The sequence below is a fragment of the Salmo trutta genome, unplaced genomic scaffold (genome assembly GCF_901001165.1).
Source record: "Salmo trutta unplaced genomic scaffold, fSalTru1.1, whole genome shotgun sequence".
Classification (NCBI taxonomy): Eukaryota; Metazoa; Chordata; class Actinopteri; order Salmoniformes; family Salmonidae; genus Salmo; species Salmo trutta.
The window spans coordinates 1-16,616 of record NW_021822391.1 but is presented as its reverse complement, the minus strand read 5'-3'; positions in this window follow the sequence as shown (position 1 = coordinate 16,616).

Here is a 16,616-nt window from a genome sequence, read left to right as displayed (position 1 = left end):
CAGGGCTTGTTATCGTATAATGAGGTGGTGGTGATATGAAAAGGTGAGGGAAGGGGTGGCAGGGTGGCGGGGGTGACACACACTAGCACATCTGCGAACATGGCAGTAATTTAAGTGTGTGTGCGCGTGCGTGCGTGTGTGTGTGTGTGTGTGCATATGTGTGTGTGTGTGCATATGTGGGTATGTGAGGGGTGGTTGTGTGTGTGTTTTGGCACAGCTGTAAATGTTTCCTAATTGAGCAACAGCCAGACTGCTAATTAAAAGGCTCACACAGGTTTTATTTTCCCTTTAATCTGCAGCGCAAGTGGGCGAGCATTCATTCATTCATTCATTCATTCATTATATATGCCATTTAGCAGACACTTTTATCCAAAGCGACTTACAATCATGTGGCATACATTTTCGTATTAATTTAGTGAACTAGCAACAACCAGACGAAATCAAACCTTCAGACAGAGAGGTGATGACAGACAGGAGGAGGACTGCTAAGATAATCAATTTGACAGTAGAACCTGATCTATAGGGACTTGTTTTCCACCTCTCAGCTCTTTCATCATGTCCTAACCAGACATAGAGGGTTGTGGTTGTGGAGTGAACAACTGTTTTATGGGTACTGAGAGGGCTGCTATCATACAAAGCTATCAGTGCCTTTCCTCTCTGCATCTCCTCCCCTCCTCTTTCCAGAATCACCCACATGGACAGAGAGAGAGAGCTTCCGCTGCCGCCTGGCCAGCCAGAACTCACTACCGCCACCAGAACTAATAATCTCTTACCTCCTGTACTCTGTCTGTGCCTGGCTTTCTCTCTGTCTGTGAATGCCTCTCTAGCTCTCTCCTCTCCTCTCCTCTCCGTCTCCCCTCTCTCTCCCTCTCTCTCTATTATGCCATTATTTCATTGTCTCTCTCTCTCAATTCAATTCAATTCAAAAGCTTTATTGTCATGGGAAACCAATGTTTACGTTGCCAATGCAAGTGAACTAGACAATAAACAAAAGGGAAATAAACAAGGGAAATTAACAGTAAACATGACACATTTTTAAATAATATAGACAGTTCAAATGTTATTATTGGCTATGTACAGTGTTGTAACAACGTGCCAATAGTTGAAGTATGAAAGGGAAATATAGAACCAGATAAATATAGGTTGTAATGTTGTTTACACTCTACTGTTTGCCCTATTCTTGTGGCAACAAGGGAAATGTCTGTCTGGTTCTCTCTTTATTACCTAGAGAAGCTCACTGTAAGAGTTGTATCAATGCTAGGAACACTGTCAATACTCTGTCAAAGAAATGAGTGTGTGTGTGTGTGTGTTTCATTAACGTACAGCCTCTGAGTGACACTGTTAAAACCATCACATGCTCTGTTGACTGACCCCTGACCCCACCTACTGGAACTGTGGAGTGCTGGGATGTAATGTCTCTAGAGTTCTATGTGGGAATGAGGTCAGAAAGAACAAGAACTCAGTCGTTTGTTGGTTGTTGATCTCCATGGTCACTGGTTCGGACTTGTTGTGGAGTACTCTGGTTTCTATATTACAGCCCACTCACTTTTCACAGCACAGCAGACATTTTGTGTCAGAAGAGCCCTGTTGACTGTAATTGTCGGTGCTTGACAGCTTTAGCGAAAAATTGTTGATTCAAAATGTTAGTCTATTTTCACTTATTGGTAATTCCATTTGAATTAAATCCGTTTTTGATAGCATCCCTTTTGATTTAAACAAAACAGGACCTGAATGCTAAAACATTCAGGAGATAAATGTGCTCAACGTTGACCCATTTTGCATACCCCACCATAACATGAGACATCCATGTCTTCATCACTGGAAAATATGAATGGTTGAGTTTGATATCATTTAAAAGCTTACAAACAGTGTTGTCAAACAATTTGATTATTTCTTGAAAGAAAAAATAATAATATTAATTTGAATTTTTTTCCATCAATTATCAAAAAAAAAAAATTCTTCATATTCGCGTAAGTTGTAGCTCACACCCTATTTCACAACCTCTGAGGTTCTTGTGTTGTTCCCGCTTTCGCATGGATGTCTCTTGGTATGGTGGGGTATTTTTATTTATTTATTTATTTATTTCACCTTTATTTAACCAGGTAGGCAAGTTGAGAACAAGTTCTCATTTACAATTGCGACCTGGCCAAGATAAAGCAAAGCAGTTCGACAACATACAACAACACAGAGTTACACATGGAGTAAACAACATACAGTCAATAATACAGTAGAAAAAAAATAAGACTATATACAATGTGAGCAAATGATGTGAGATAAGGGAGGTAAAAGCAAAAAAAATGCCATGGTGGCAAAGTAAATAAAGTATAGCAAGAAAAACACTGGAATGGTAGATTTGTAGTTTGAAGAAAGTTCAAAGTTCAAATATAAATAATATGGTGCAAAGGAGCAAAATAAATAAAATAAATAAATACAGTAGGGGAAGAGGTAGTAGTTTGGGCTAAATTATAGATGGGCTATGTACAGGTGCAGTGATCTGTGAGCTGCTCTGACAGCTGGTGCTTAAAGCTAGTGAGGGAGATAAGTGTTTCCAATTTCAGAGATTTTTGTAGTTCGTTCCAGTCGTTGGCAGCAGAGAACTGGAAGGAGAGACGACCAAAGGAGGAGTTGGCTTTAGGGGTGACCAGAGAGATATACCTGCTGGAGCGCGTGCTACAGGTGGGTGCTGCTATGGTGACCAGTGAGCGGAGATAAGGGGGGACTTTACCTAGCAGGGTCTTGTAGATGACCTGGAGCCAATGTGTTTGGCGACGATTATGAAGTGAAGGCCAGCCAACGAGAGCATACAGATCGCAGTGGTGGGTTGTATATGGGGCTTTGGTGACAAAACGGATGGCACTGTGATAGACTGCATCCAGCTTGTTGAGTAGGGTATTGGAGGCTATTTTGTAAATGACATCGCCGAAGTCGAGGATTGGTAGGATGGTCAGTTTTACGAGGGTATGTTTGGCAGCATGAGTGAAGGATGCTTTGTTGCGAAATAGGAAGCCAATTCTAGATTTCACTTTGGATTGGAGATGATTGATGTGAGTCTGGAAGGAGAGTTTACAGTCTAACCAGACACCTAGGTATTTGTAGTTGTCCACAAATTCTAAGTTAGAACCGTCCAGAGAAGTTATGCTGGATGGGCGGGCAGGTGCAGGCAGCGATCGGTTGAAGAGGAGGAGGGATGAACTTTTAACACCTTACCTCTTGAATATTTTTGTAATCAGTTCCAAAAAGTTGCTTTCTGAGCACTCCTACAATGGGCAAATATGTATAGAAGTTTTTGTTCAATTCGAAAGGGTGCTGTCAAAAAGTGATTGAATTCAAATGTATTATTCTCATACCTTTATTTAACTCGGCAAGTCAGTTAAGAACAAATTCTTATTTAAAATGACAGCCTACCCCAGCAGCACTGGGCCAATTGTGCACCACCCTACAGGACTCCCAATCACAGCCAGATGTGATACAGCCTGGATTTGAACCAGGGACTGTAGTGATGCCCCTTGAAGCACCTTAGACCACTGCGCCACTCGGGAGCCCATGACTATGAGATTAAAGTGCAGCTGTCAGCTTTAGTTTGAGGGTTTTTTAAAAAAAAAATTGAATTAATTTGTGAATAATGATTAGTGACAACGTTACAGATGTACAAATATCAAATATTGTAATGCTGAGAGGTTAGCATTTCTATGGGACTCCCAATCACGACTGGTTGTGATACAGCCCAGGATCAGACCAGGGTCTGTAGTGACGCCCTTAGCACTATTTACCCCAATAACTCTGGCCCGTGGCACTGAAAATAACTTGTTACTTTCCTGAAAAGTTGACTTACTCAAGAACTCTGTCGGGTTGCATTTGGAAGAGGAAGTAGATGTACTGTTTAATACCTAGCCACGGTAGCCTTTAAGTGTAGTGTTTCCTGAGACTCTGTGCTACAGAGATGTCCCCTGACATCTCCAGGAGTGATAAAAATATATTTTTTATCTTTATCCTCTCTGGCGCAGGTGGGACGAATTCGTCCCTACATAACAGCCACTTGAATCCAGTGGCGCGATTTTTGAAACGTTTGAAATACTATTACTTCAATTTCTCAAACATATGACTATTTTACAGCTATTTAAAGACAAGACTCTCGTTAATCTAACCACACTGTCCGATTTCAAAAAGGCTTTACAACGAAAGCAAAACATTAGATTATGTCAGGAGAGTGCCCAGCCAGAAATAATCAGACACCCATTTTTCAAGCTAGCATATAATGTCACAAAAACCCAAACCACAGCTAAATGCAGCACTAACCTTTTATGATCTTCATCAGATGACACACCTAGGACATTATGTTATACAATACATGCATGTCTGTTCAATCAAGTTCATATTTATATCAAAAAACAGCTTTTTACATTAGCATGTGACGTTCAGAAAAAGCATACCTCCCGCAAACTTCCGGTGAATTTACTAACAGTTTGCTAAATTACTCACGATAAACGTTCACAAAAAGCATAACAATTATTTTAAGAATTATAGATACATTACTCCTCCATGCACTCGATATGTCCGATTTTAAAATAGCTTTTCGGATGAAGCACATTTTGCAATATTCTAAGTACATAGCCCAGCCATCACGGGCTAGCTATTTAGACACCCGGCAAGATTAGCCTTCACCAAAATCATATTTCCTATAAGAAAAATGGTCTTACCTTTCCTGTTCTTCGTCAGAATGCACTCCCAGGACTTCTACTTCAATAACAAATGTAGGTTTGGTCCCAAATAATCCATCGTTATGTTCCATCAGCGACGTTTTGTTCGTGCGTTCTAGACACTATCAGAATGCTAAATCACGGTCGTGCGCATGGCGCAGAACGTGACAAAAGAATTCTAAATATTCCATTACCGTACTTCGAAGCATGTCAACCGCTGTTTAAAATCAATTTTTATGCCATTTATCTCGTAGAAAAGCGATAATATTCCAACCGGGAATCTGCAATGAGCTAAACAGCCGAATGAAAATACTCCACGGGGGAGAATCGCGGCCGCGCCTAATTCAATGGTCCTCTGATGCGACACTTGGAAAAGGAGATAATTTGTTTCAGCCTGAGGCTGCCTCATCATCGTTCAGGTTTTTCCAGGGTTCTGAGAGCCTATTGGAGCCCTAGGAATTGTCACGTTACAGCTAAGATCCTTACTCTTCAATAAACAGAGACAAGAAGAACGACTCCTTGTCAGACAGGCCACTTTCTGCATGAAACCTTGTCAGGTTTTTGCCTGCCATAGGAGTTCTGTTATACTCACAGACACCATTCAAACAGTTTTAGAAACTTTAGGGTGTTTTCTATCCAAACCTGAACAATAATATGCATATTCTAGCTTCTGAGTTGGTGTAGGAGGCAGTTAAAAATGGGCACATATTTTTTTCCAAAATTCTCAATGCTGCCCCCTAGCCCGTAGAGGTTATCTGTTGTGGTCTAGCACTGTCTTTTTGTTAGCTAGGGCCATCTACAGTTGAAGTTGGAAGTTTACATCAAATCAAATTACATTTACATTTACATTTAAGTCATTTAGCAGACGCTCTTATCCAGAGCGACTTACAAATTGGTGCATTCACCTTAAGATATCCAGTGGAAAAACCACTTTACAATAGTGCATCTAAATCTTTTTTTTTGGGGGGGGGGGGTAGAAGGATACTTTATCCTATCCCAGGTATTCCTTAAAGAGGTGGGGTTTCAGGTGTCTCCGGAAGGTGGTGATTGACTCCGCTGTCCTGGCGTCGTGAGGGAGCTTGTTCCACCATTGGGGGTGCCAGAGCAGCGAACAGTTTTGACTGGGCTGAGTGGGAGCTGTGCTTCCTCAGAGGTAGGGAGGCGAGCAGGCCAGAGGTGGATGAACGCAGTGCCCTTGTTTGGGTGTAGGGCCTGATCAGAGCCTGAAGGTACGGAGGTGCCGTTCCCCTCACAGCTCCGTAGGCAAGCACCATGGACTATTGTCACGTGCGCTGAATATAACAGGTGTAGACCTTACAGTGAAGTGCTTACCTACAGGCTCTAACCAATAGTGCAAAAAAGGTATTAGGTGAACAATAGGTAGGTAAAGAAATAGAACAACAGTAAAAAGACAGGCTATATACAGTAGCGAGGCTATAAAAGTAGTGAGGCTACATACAGACACCGGTTAGTCAGGCTGATTGAGGTAGTATGTACATGTAGATATGGTTAAAGTGACTATGCATATATGATGCACAGAGAGTAGCAGTAGCGTAAAAGAGGGGTTGGTGGGTGGCAGGACACAATGCAGATAGCCCGGTTAGCCAATGTGGGGGAGCACTGGTTGGTCGGCCCAATTGAGGTAGTATGTACATGAATGTATAGTTAAAGTGACTATGCATATATTGTAAACAGAAAGTAGCACCAGCGTAGAAAAAGGGGTTGGGGGGGGGGGGGGGGGGGGGCACAATGCAAATAGTCCAGGTAGCCATTTGATTACCTGTTCAGGAGTCTTATGGCTTGGGGTGTAAAAACTGTTGAGAAGCCTTTTTGTCCTAGACTTGGCACTCAAGTACTGCTTGCCATGCGGTAATAGAGAGAACAGTCTATGACTGGGGTGGCTGGGGTCTTTACAATTTTTAGGGCCTTCCTCTGACACCGCCTGGTGTAGAGGTCCTGGATGGCAGGCAGCTTAGCCCCAGTGATGTACTGGGCCATACGCACTACCCTCTGTAGTGCCTTGCGGTCAGAGACCGAGCAATTGCCGTACCAGGCAGTGATGCAACCATTCAGGATGCTTTCGATGTTGCAGCTGTAGAACCTTTTGAGGATCTCAGGACCCATGCCAAATCTTTTTAGTTTCCTGAGGGGGAATAGGCTTTGTCGTGCCCTCTTCACGACTGTCTTGGTGTGTTTGGATCATTCTAGTTTGTTGTTGATGTGGACACCAAGGAACTGAAAGCTCTCAACCTGCTCCACTATAGCCCCGTCGATGAGAATTGGGGCGTGCTCGGTCCTCCTTTCCCTGTAGTCCACAATAATCTCCTTAGTCTTGGTTACGTTGAGGGATAGGTTGTTATTCTGGCACCACCCGGCCAGGTCTCTGACCTCCTCCCTATAGGCTGTCTCGTCATTGTCGGTGATCAGGCCTACCACTGTTGTGTCGTCTGCAAACTTAATGATGGTGTTGGAGTCATGCCTGGCCATGCATTCGTCGTTGAACAGTGAGTACAGGAGGGGACTGAGCACGCACACTTGTGGAGCTCCAGTGTTGAGAATCAGCGTGGCAGATGTGTTGCTACCTACCGTCACCACCTGGGGGCGGCCCATCAGGAAGTCCAGGATCCAGTTGCAGACGGAGGTGTTTAGTCCCAGGATCCTTAGCTTAGTGATGAGCTTTGAGAGTACTATGGTGTTGAACGCTGAGCTGTAGTCAATGAATAGTATTCTCACATAAGTGTTCCTTTTGTCCAGGTGGGAAAGGGCAGTGTGGAGTGCAATAGAGATTGCATCATCTGTGGATCTGTTTGCGCGGTATGCAAATTGGAGTGGGTCTAGGGTTTCTGGGATAATGGTGTCGATGTGAGACATTACCAACCTTTCAAAGCACTTCATGGCTACGGATGTGAGTGCTACGGGTCTGTTGTCATTTAGGCAGGTTGCCTTTGTGTTCTTGGGCACAGGGACTATGGTGGTCTGCTTGAAACATGTTAGTATTACAGACTTAATCAGGGATATGCTGAAAATGTCGGTGAAGACACCTGCCAGTTGGTCAGCACATGCCCGGAGCACACGTCCTGGTAATCCGTCTGGCCCCGCAGCCTTGTGTATGTTGACCTGTTTAAAGGTCTTACTCATGTCGGCTACGGAGAGCGTGATCACACAGTCGTCTGAAACAGCTGATGCTCTCATGTATGCCTCAGTGTTGCTTGCCTCGAAGCGTGCATAGAAGTGATTTAGCTCGTCTGGTAGGCTCGTGTCACTGGGCAGCTCATGGCTGTGCTTCCCTTTGTAGTCTGCAATTGTTTGCAAGCCCTGCCACATAAGACGAGCGTCGGAGCCGGTGTAGTATGATTCAATCTTAGCCCTGTATTGACGCTTTGCCTGTTTGATGGTTCGTCGCAGGGCATAGCAGGATTTCTTGTAAGCTTCCGGGTTAGAGTCCAGCACCTTGAAAGCAGCAGCTCTATCCGTTAGCTCAGTGCGAAAGTTGCCTGTAATCCATGGCTTCTGGTTGGGGTATGTACGTACAGTCACTGTGGGGACGACGTCCCCGATGCACTTATTGATAAAGCCAGTGACTGATGTGGTGTACTCCTCAATGCCATCGGAAGAATCGCGGAACATGTTCCAGTCTGTGATAGCAAAACAGTCCTGTAATTTAGCATCTGCTTCATCTGACCACTTTTTTATAGACCGAGCCACTGGTGCGTCCTACTTTAATTTTTGCTTGTAAGCAGGAATCAGGAGGATAGAGTTGTGGTCGGATTTACCAAATGGAGGGCGAGGGAGAGCTTTGTACGAGTCTCTGTGTGTGAAGTACAGGTGATCTAGATTGTTTTTTCCTCTGGTTGCACATTTAACATGTTGATGGAAATTTGATAGAACTGATTTAAGTTTCCCTGCATTAAAGTCCCCTGCCACTAGGAGCTTCGTCTCTGGGTGAGTGCTTTCCTGTTTGCTTATTTCCTTATACAGCTGACTGAGTGCGGTCTTAGTGCCAGCATCTGTCTGTGGTGGTAAATAAACAGCCACGAAAGTATAGCTGAAAACTCTCTAGGCAAGTAGTGTGGCCTGCAATTTATCACAATATACTCTACTTCAGGCGAGCAAAATCTAAAAACTTCCTTAGATTTCATGCACCAACTGTTGTTTACAGATATGCACAGACTGCCCCTCTCGTCTTACCGGAGTGTGCTGTTCTATCTTGCCGGTGCAGCGTGTATCCCACTAGCTGAATATCCATGTCGTCATTCAGCCACGATTCCGTGAAACATAGGATATTAGTTTTTGATGTATCGTTGGTACGATATTCGTGATCGTACCTCGTCTAATTTATTGTCCAATGATTGCACGTTGGCGAGTAGTATTGACGGTAACTGCAGCTTTCCCACTCGCCTTTTCCGGGTCCTGACCAGGCATCCGGCTCTTTGTCCTCTGTACCTGTGTCGCTTCCTCTTGCAAATAACAGGGATGTTGGCCCTGCCGGGTGTTTGGAGAATGTCTTGTGCGTCTTGTTTGTTGAAGAAAAAATCTTTGTCTAATCCGAGGTGAGTGATCGCTGTCCTGATATCCAGAAGCTATTTTTTTCCCGTAAGATATGGTTGCAGAAACATTATGTACAAAATAAGTTACAAATAATGCGAAAAAAACCCCACATAATAGCACAATTGGTTGGACGCCCGTAAAACTGCTGCCATTTCTTCCGGCGCCAAATACATTTAAACTCAGTTTTCACCATTTCTGACATTTAATCCTAGTAAAAATTCCCTGTCTTAGGTCAGTTAGGATCACCACTTTATTTTAAGAATGTGAAATGTCAGAATAATAGTAGAGAGAATTATTTATTTCAGCTTTTATTTCTTTCATCAAATTCCCAGTGGGTCAGAAGTTTACATACACTCAATTAGTATTTGGCAGCATTGCCTTTAAATTGTTTAACTTGGGTCAAACGTGTCGGTTAGCCTTCCACAAGCTTCGCACAATAATTTGGGTAAATTTTGGTCCATTCCTCCTGAAAGAGCTGGTGTCAGGTTCAGGGTCAGGTTTGTAGGCCTCCTTGCTCGCACATGCTTTTCAGTCCTGCCCACAAATTTGGGATTGGGACATTTGGGATTGCAAAAAGATGAAGATGTTCAAAGGTAAGCGATTTATTTTATCGCTATTTCTGACTTTTGTGATGCATCTGCTTGGTTGGAAAATGATTGTGACGCACTCCGGTGAGGGCGCGCACTTGGCTATTTATCTCCGGTATTGAATATACTATTTTTCATCTTACATTTTTATAGTTTATTTACATATTAGGGTACCTGAGGATTGATTAGGAACGTTGTTTGACATGAGAGCGAGAGAGCGAGAGTTGCACCCCTTCTCAAAAAACCTACACTCAATCCATCCGATGTCAACAACTACAGACCAGTATCCCTTCTTTCTTTTCTCTCCAAAACTCTTGAGCGTGCCGTCCTTGGCCAGCTCTCTTGCTATCTCTCTCAGAATGACCTTCTTGATCCAAATCAGTCAGGTTTCAAGACTGGTCATTCAACTGAGACTGCTCTTCTCTGTGTCACGGAGGCTCTCCGCACTGCTAAAGCTAACTCTCTCTCCTCTGCTCTCATCCTTCTAGACCTATCTGCTGCCTTTGATACTGTGAACCATCAGATCCTCCTCTCCACCCTCTCCAAGTTGGGCATCTCCGGCGCGGCTCACTCTTGGATTGCGTCCTACCTGACAGGTCGCTCCTACCAGGTGGCGTGGCGAGAATCCGTGTCCGCACCACGTGCTCTCACCACTGGTGTCCCCCAGGGCTCAGTTCTAGGCCCTCTCCTATTCTCACTATACACCAAGTCACTTGGCTCTGTCATATCCTCACATGGTCTCTCCTATCATTGCTATGTGGATGACACACAATTAATCTTCTCCTTTCCCCCCTTCTGATAACCAGGTGGCGAATCGCATCTCTGCATGTCTGGCAGACATATCAGTGTGGATGACGGATCACCACCTCAAGCTGAACCTCGGCAAGACGGAGCTGCTCTTCCTCCCGGGGAAGGACTGCCCGTTCCATGATCTCGCCATCACGGTTGACAACTCCATTGTGTCCTCCTCCCAGAGTGCTAAGAGCCTTGGCGTGACCCTGGACAACACCCTGTCGTTCTCCGCTAACATTAAGGAGGTGACCCGATCCTGACGGCTGCGTGGTCCCATGGTGTTTATACTTGCGTACTATTGTTTGTACAGATGAATGTGGTAACTTCAAGTGTTTGGAAATTGCTCCCAAGGATGAACCAGACTTGTGGAGGTCTACAATTTTTCTGAGGTCTTGGCTGATTTCTTTTGTCAAGCAAAAGGCACTGAGTTTGAATGTAGGCCTTGAAATACATCCACAGGTACACCTCCAATTAACTCAAATGATGTCAATTAGCCTATCAGAAATTTCTAAAGTCATGACAACATTTTCTGGAATTTTAAAGGTGTTTAAAAGGTGTTTAAAAGCACAGTCAACTTAGTGTATGTACATTTCTGATCCACTGGAATTGTCATACAGTGAATTATAAGTCAAATAATCTGTCTGTCTTGTGTCATGCCTACAAAGTAGATCTCCTAACCGACTTGCCAAAACAATAGTTTGTTAACAAGAAATGTGTGGAGTGGTTGAAAAACGAGTTTTAATGACTCCAACCTAAGTGTATGTGAACTTCCGACTGTACTTCAAGTGCTGCCTGTCTTCCCGGCAATTGTTACAGGGAGGTGTGCTCTCCACCTCTGCTAGGCAATTAGCAACTAGTGTTAGTTCTTTAGCCTCTCCAGGGTTTCTTAATGACAGCTGTAAGTGGCAGTCGTGTCAGTGGCAGTTTTGTCACAAAACTAATATTGTCGCCGAAACAAAAAACGGTTCTGCCGAGTTGTTTCTGCCGAGTTGTCTGCAAAGTTGTTCGAGGAAGGAAGGCGAGGAAGGCTCCACATCACTCTCTCACTTGAGTATCTTACCTAGTTATTTACAGATTATATTATTTTCCTCTTTTGTAGCTTTGTCAAGTATGTGTGTGCTTTCTATACCTGTTCGCACCTCTCCCTGTAGCCCTTACAGATGCTCCCCACCCCTTGGCTGTAATCCTTCTAATTTAGTGTACCCTGTGCACACAACCCATATGGAATTCCGGGTCTCTGGCAGTGTATGGAACTACCGATCTGAAGTCAAGAACGCCAAGTTCATCTCAGCCAATGCTGCCCTTCAGTCCCTTGACTTTTGGCACTGACAGAGACATGGATCACCCCAGAGAACGCTGCTCTTTCTTCATCTGAATATGTTTTCTATCATAGTCAGAGAGCATTTGGTTGTCGCGGTGGTGGCACAGGTCTACTAATTTCTACTCAATAGAATTCCATTGTGTCACTGTCACTTGTCCACTCCAGCTTAACATTATTGTCATCTATCGCTGACCAGGTGCCCTTGGAGAGTTCCTCAATGTGCTTGACACCTTGATAAGCTAATTTCCTGACGATGGCTCACCGCTCTTTGTACTTGGCAACTTCAACCTCCCGACATCTGCCTTCGATTAATTTCTTTCCAACTCTCTCTTTCCCCTCCTTGTCTCTTTGACCTCACCCTTTCCCAATCTCCTCCAATTTACAAGGCAGGCAATACGCTTGACCTCATCTTACTAGAGGTTGCTCGCCTACTAATCTCACTGCAACACCCCTCCAGGTCTCTGATCACTACTTTGTGTCTTTTTCTGTCTCCCTTTCCTCCAAACCAAACACTCAGCCCCTACCCAGATGGTTGTCCAATGTCCGGCAATGTTCACTCTCTCTCTCCCGACTACTCTCCTCTTCTATTCTACCATCTCTCCGTTCTGCTAAATCCTTCTCCCTCCTGTCTCCTGATTCTGCTCTTCATCCCTACTCTCCCCCCTTTCCTATGACTCGCACTGTCCCCTTTCAATCTCTCACAGAACAATCTTCATGATCCTAACCAGTCAGGCTTCAAGATGGGTCACTCAACCGAGACTTGCTCTCCTCTGTGTCACAGAGACGCTCTGCACTGCTGACTCTCTTACCTCTGTTCTCATCCTTCTAGATCTATCCGCTGCCTTTGACACCATGAACTATCAGATCCTCCTTTCCATCCTCTCAGGGCTGGGCATTTCAGGCTCTGCACACTCATGGATTGCATTCTACCTGGCAGGCGGCTCCTACCAGGTGATGTGAAGAGGATCTGTGTCTGCACACATACTCTCACTACTGGTGTCCCCAGGGCTCGGTTCTAGGCCCCTCTCCTCTTCTCCCTATACACAAGTCACTCGGCTCTGTCATATCCTCACATGGTCTCTCCTATCATTGCTATGTGGATGACACTCAACTACTTTTATCCTTCCCCCCTTCTGACACCCAAGTGGCAACAAGCATCGCTGTGTGCCTGGGAGATATCTCAACTTGGATGCTTGACCCACCACCTCAAGCTCAACCTCAACAAGATGGAACTACTCTTCCTCTCAGGCAAGGCCTGCCCGCTCAAAGACCTCCCCATCATGGTTGTGAACTCCACAGTGTTGCCCTCCCAGAGTGCAAAGAACCTTTGCATCACCCTGGACAATACCCTGTTGTTCCTCTGCAAACATCGAAGCAGTGACCCGGTCCTGCAGGTTCATGCTCTACAACATTGAGGAGTAGAACCCTACCTCACACAGGAAGCGGCGGCAGGCCCAAATCCAGGCACTTTTTCTTCTCGCGTCTGGACTACTGCAACTCGCTGTTGGCTGGGCTGCCCGCTTGTGCCATCAAACTCATGCAACTTCTCCCAGAATGCTGCAGCCCACCTGGTTTTCAACCTTCCCAAGTTCTCTCATGTCACCTGCTCCTCTGCACACTCAGCTGGCTTCCAGTCAAACCTTGCATCCACTACAAGACCGTGGATAGTTAACTACGGAACAGCAAGAGGAACTGCCCCTCCCTACCTTCAGGCTATGCTCAAACCCTACAACCCAACCCGAGCACTCCGTTCTGCCACCTCAGGTCTCTCTTTTAGCTCTGACGGTACTGATAGCTATGATATTGAGGACAAATGTACCTTCTATGCCTGTGATATTGGGTTGTCTCACTTAGCTAGCTTAAGATGAATGCACCAGTTGCGATTGTAGCATGTAAATCTTGGTGGGGCAAACCAAAAAAATGTGGGATGCATGCCAGCAAAGCCACAATACAACACTAAACAATACATTAACTGCACTATATCGGTGACAAACGGTGCCCACAAACTGTTAGGGCCTACATAAAGCAATCCCAACAGCAGAGTCCCAACAGCAGTCCCAACACCTTACCACTGCTACTGTTAATTCAGCCTCATTTACTGCCTTTTAAAAAACATAGCTGATATGATTGACGTGCTTAAACAAATGTGTTTTCTCCTGACAATTGAGATGTACATACTATGGCATAAAGGGACGAGAAGTGGATAAGAGGTAATACGTAATTTCGATTAAGACATTAATGAGCGAGAGACGATGCACGTAAGGGAAAGGGGGATACCTAGTCAGTTGTACAACTGAATACATTCAACTGAAACCAGAGTAAGAGAGGTGCGGGGGGCTGCCATAATCCATCCACGTCTTCAGCGCCCGGGAACAGTGGGTTAAGTGCCTTGCTCAGGGGCAAAATGACAGATGTTTACCTTCTCAGCTCGGGGATTCAATCCAGCAACCTTTCGGTTACTGGCCCATCACTCTAATCACTAGGCTACCTGCCGCCACATAGTCAGTTTGTTCAGCACCCTTGAAATGTACAGCGACAGAATTCAAAACAGGGGCCATTACATATAAACAGACAATGAAAGCTCTTACAATATTAAATGATTACATTTCTCTAAAACAGGTTAAAGGCAAACAAGCACACTTCGGCCACGAACAATGTGTTTACAATATCGCGTTGGTGGAAATAGACTAAATTATTAGGGTGAGGCACATGGGCTACTAACAGCTTATTACACAACATACAGTTAGTATTACTTTCTCAGCTACAGTATACATATATCCCTGGCTATTACATAACTTATGCAGTGGCATACAGTAAATTTTTGGACTCACCTTGGCTTGTGATGTGCTTACTTAAACATGAAGGTGGTGCAGCGGTTTTGTCATCAAACTTTGTCATCAAAGTTTGGGATTCTCTGGATTTATGGTGGGAACTCGGAAAAAAACACCCAGCCGCTCGATTGAATAGCAGGCTACTGTTATGGATTTCTTTGCACTGCTTGCAGTTAGCCACTGATTCCTTCCAAAAGACTCATTGTTGAATTTGCGATTTCCAACTTGTTGTGTAATCTTTATGTCCAATGGACAATGAGCACCGTTACGTTTTATCTATAATTTATCTTCATTACTTCTCTTCATATGACAAGGATTAAAAAGAATTTGCCAATAGATTGTCGACTTGATTTATGATGATGACTGCTAGCTAAGACTTTGAAAGTAAGATGTTGACATGATCAGTCCAATCAAAGCTACTGTAGATATAACGTGATAACTTGTCATTCTATCTGTGGACAATGACCTTGAGCCTTCTTGGATGGACACTTCTAATATAACTCTATGGCAGAACCCAAGGGACAAAAATGTTCAGTTTCTAACCTTAAAATTAGGGGTGACGTACTGTCCCATGAGTGACAGAAAACAGCCAATCAGGCGCAACACTCTGTATTTTCTGCTGGCTAGCCCCACCACCACAAAAGCACTGAGCTAGGCTGAAACACCTGCATTTTGGAGCTGCCTTACTCAAGAAAGCAAAAAAGAGACCATGTTTGTATGTGGCTTTATTAACTCATACAAATGTATTTTTTACATTGTTTGCAAACTGATATGTAACACGGCTCTTCCCCACCTGCCCTGAATGACGGGTCACCACTGGAATGCACTAACTGTAAGTCGCTCTGGATAAGAGCATCTGCTAAATGATTAAAATGTAAAGTTTAGTAATCTATTATGATTAACAAAACAATACTTAATTTTGGCTCAAAGAAACAGCCTGCAAACACCTTGGATTAACATCTCTACCTTGAAGCATCCCTGAGCAGCCTAGGACAATCTTTTTTTTTACATGGAGAGAGGCAGGGGAAGAGAACAGATTTGGAGAGAGGTGGAGAAAGAGGCAGGGAGAGAGGAAGAGAGGTAGCGGTGGTCCAACGCCTGTGATGTGATTGTGAATCACCTCCTGTGTCTCTATTAGTCCCACGCGGAGAGCTTGGCTGAACAGGAGTTTAAATAGCCATTATCATGTCCATTTTAAAAGCGGGTTATAAATAACACTGTGGAGAAAAAGTGATGAAAAAACATCACAGCGAAGTAGCGCCCACACCCTTCAACAAATCTGGTGTTAGACCGGCCTCTTAGTCACCAATGTAACTAACGCTCCCTTCTCCTTTTTTATTTTCACTTCTCTCTCTCGCTGTCTGTCTCTCTCTGTCTCTCTCTCCTCTCTCTCTCTCCCTCCCTGTGTGTGTGTGTGTGTCTCTCTCTCTGTGTCTGTGTCTATCTCTCTCTCGCTGTCTGTCTATCTGTCTGTCTCTCTCTCTCTCCTCCCTGTGTGTGTGTGTGTGTCTCTCTCTCTGTGTCTGTGTCTATCTCTCTCGCGCTGTCTCTCTCTCTCTCTCTCTCTCCCTCCCTGTGTGTGTGTGTCTCTCTCTGTGTCTGTGTCTATCCTCTCTCGCTGTCTGTCTCTCTCTGTCTGTCTCCTCTCTCTCTCTCTCTCCCTGTGTGTGTGTGTGTTCTCTCTCTGTCTGTGTCTATCTCTCTCTCGCTGTCTGTCTCTCTCTGTCTGTCTCTCTCTCTCTCTCTCTCCCTCCCTGTGTGTGTGTGTGTCTCTCTCTCTGTGTCTGTGTCTATCTCTCTCGCTGTCTTCTCTCTCTGGTCTGTCCTCTCTCTCTCTCTC